The sequence below is a fragment of the Octodon degus genome, unplaced genomic scaffold (assembly GCF_000260255.1).
Source record: "Octodon degus isolate 3935 unplaced genomic scaffold, OctDeg1.0 scaffold00006, whole genome shotgun sequence".
Classification (NCBI taxonomy): domain Eukaryota; kingdom Metazoa; phylum Chordata; class Mammalia; order Rodentia; family Octodontidae; genus Octodon; species Octodon degus.
Window position 1 is genome coordinate 5,698,988 of NW_004524582.1, and position 3,464 is coordinate 5,702,451.

Here is a 3,464-nt window from a genome sequence, read left to right on the forward strand (position 1 = left end):
TCTTTCATTTTTTTCTTTGAATTGCTTAAACTAGTGTAATGACCTACTATCTATATTCTCCATTGTTTATGACTAGTAAAGTTTTCGTTAGCAGACTATTGATCTGCTAAATATTAGACAGATATTTCCATAATAGCTTCTCCCATATTTTAAGAAAGCCTCTTTTTAAATCTTGTTGTATGCTTTTATTGCTCCTGCTGGCAGTTGAAACTGTTCCCTAACTTTTTCTTCCTATATCCTTAAAGCCCCCATGTTGGCCAGAGATATATCTGAGGGTCTTTCCATCATTGTTAGCAATGAGATTCAATGATTTGTCTGGAGTATTTTAATAGACTTGCTTATATCCAGAGAACTAAATAAAATGATTATTTGTTTTAATGTCAGCTTTCTCTCTGCTTTATGGGAATAGACACTGTGGATATCCTCAGCCCGCCACATTAGTTTCCATCAACAAGACTAATCACTTAGACTTTAACTAGCATCGACTTGGCTCCCTAGCCAGTTGTCCTCAGAGATACAACCATTATGAGAAGTGAGAGCATTATTAAGGTGCCTCTCTTTCTGCTCATCGCGAAGCTACATGCATCAATGATATTTGTAATCAATTTCACATCACAAGTACTACAAACTACAAAAAGTGTTAGGCTTTATCAAAATATCATCAATACGTGTAGTCTCCTTCATGTCCTAAGATTATTTAGTTCTAATTATTTTCATTATAGAAGTTAGTGTTTGTTTTTGAAGCGATAGTCTGGTATGTGAAGCTTACAGTTCTCTTTGGTTAGATGAAAATAGCTGGTTTTACTGTATATCTGGAAATCTCCACTTCATTTATGATACAAGGGCAGCCTGAACATGCATAATACTTGCTTTTGCTTACATAGAATTAAATCATCCTTTAAGCTGTATGAATTCAGACTTCAATTAACATCATTTACTATTTGTTGTATTGTCTAAATTATTTTGTTTTGATCTCATTCCTTCATTTAATCTCTTTTATGCGTTTGTTTTTTGTTCTATCTAAGCAGTTGAAAAGAAAAATATTGTAAAATATATATCTCAGTAATCACTTGGTTGCTACCCATTTTGGAGATTAGTGTTTTTAAATGGCATGAGTAAATAGTAAAATTACTCTAAAAATGGGTAGTTAAATTGCAACCTTTGCTATAAATTTCACCTGTGTTTTATGTGGCTTGTTCAAGCACATAAAGAGAAAATATAATGACTTGTTTTGCAATCTCATTTTCTCACTTAGAACCATTAAGGGAAGTAAAGAGTTATATTCTGTAACAGAAAGGATTACATTTATATTCTTTCATTTCTAAAATAGGTCTCTCTCTTAGAAATGGAAACAGTTTCCTAACTTAAAGTAGGTAATTACACACTCCATTAAACAAGTAATTAACAGATTACAATTTGAAAAAAATGAAAAACTTGAAAATGTGCAATTTGGATTCTGAATGTGAAGAGTAGTGTTATAATTAGCATAATACCTTCAGAAATAGATTAACAAGTACACAATAAAAAAAGAAACAATCTGTTTCTACCGTATTGATCATACACCACAAATAACATTCTCGAGTCAAGCCTCAGCATGATTTTAAGAATGCTTCATCTTAGAATTATTGCTGTCTTATCTTAAAAATCAAATGATAAGGTGTTGATATTTTAAGTGTTTGTTATCCTAAGAGACTGTGAATCTGAAACAATAACACCCCGAGGCAAGTGGCCAATGCTAGCAAGCTCAACATGTGTAATTCAAATTGGTAATTTGAAATTGAGAAAAAAAGACAGGATAGCATTGTGTATGTGTGATTCATTTTCTCTGCCAGGTGAAAAATGTACATAAAGAAACTGAAAGGAAACATGTACATCAAGCATGTGTTATCCTGCCTTCCAAGAAAAAAACAACACATTCTACACTGGAAAAAAATCACTCCTCCTGATAAAATACTCTTTAAAGCAAATTTTAAAAAGACTGAGTAATGCAAAACATCCAAATAAACTTTCAACTGTAGAAAGAAAATAAACTTATAAGGAATACCTAATCCCATAAGAAGATCTTTTTCTTTTTTGTTCCAGGTATCAAACTCTGGGCCTCTTGCTTGCCATACAGGTGCTGTGGCACGGAGCTACCTTCCCAGCCCAAAAGATCATTTCTATTCACACAAATTTCTGGTATAGACTTCCCATTAAAATCGGTGCAGTAAAGATGATGTAAGGGAAAGAAACTCCCAACCACAGAGATACCTGGGCCAAATTCATGTTCTCTAAAACCAAAGAATGAATTTTAGGAACAAATGGAGGTTAAAAGCAGAATATGTTTATTTGGGAAAGAAAATTCCTGTCCTAGATAGGGACAGAGGGATGGCCCAAGCAGGTTTGCCCCCAAATCTGTCTTTTCCAGGGAATTTTAAAGAGTGAAATTATGCAGTGAGGTGGACCTAAGGTGTAGAACATGGGGAACTCAGCTAGGTGGGCATAAGCTGGGACATAATTATGGTCAACTGACAAGAACAAGGCCCATTGCTCCAGTCAAGCTGATTAAATCCAGGACCAAATGGGAAAGGAAGTCATGGACCTTAGGAAGGTATATTAATGTTTGATCTTTTGTCTTGAGGTCTGGCCTACAACAGGGGTGTGTGTCTCCCCCAAAGTGACAAAGTCATCTCGTCTTCCATATTGTCTTCTTGAAGTCCTCACCCTGTTTGGCTGCCTATAATATTTCTAGCTAATTCAGGTGCCTCCAACCAAGAGAGAGTAGAGACTAGTTCTTCAAGACAGTTCTGGTAGTGAAACCACTTCTACAATCCTTACAATCATCACAGCAGGTAGAAGATCATGTTAGTAAATTAAAAATGGTGGCTAAAATCCAATAATCTTGTTTGTGAAAATTGACCTCGCCTTCTGCATAAATAGTAATCAGGTTTCTAAACAAATATTTTTGTTAACTCTTAAACTTAAACATTTACATTGTTTTTGGTTTTTATTTGAAAACAGGCAAAACAGAGTACTCTAAAAATGGTTTAGAATACAATCTTACTTAAAGCAGACATTCCAGTATTTCAAATATGCTTTATAAAGATGGTACAGAGAATGCCAAACAGCTATTGAATATTGAGCAATAAATTATGAATGATAATGAAGAGTCAATACTGTTACATGTTGCTGTTACCCATGCCTTACATTGTTTGTTTGTTTTGTTTTGTTTTTTGGTGTAACCAGAGATTGAACTCAGGGCCTTGTGCTTGCCAGGGAAACACTTATTCTACTGTGCCATCTCCCAGGGCCCTAAAGTAATTGTTATCTTAGTGAAAAACATTGACTTAGATTGTAATAGCACATAGTTTTGAAGTAAAACTAACTGTTAGGAGATATAAGCACTGAATTGAACTTCATAAGGATATCTTTACCTTGTCCCATTTACTTTATGAATTTATTTTGTGATTTTGTAACAATCTATA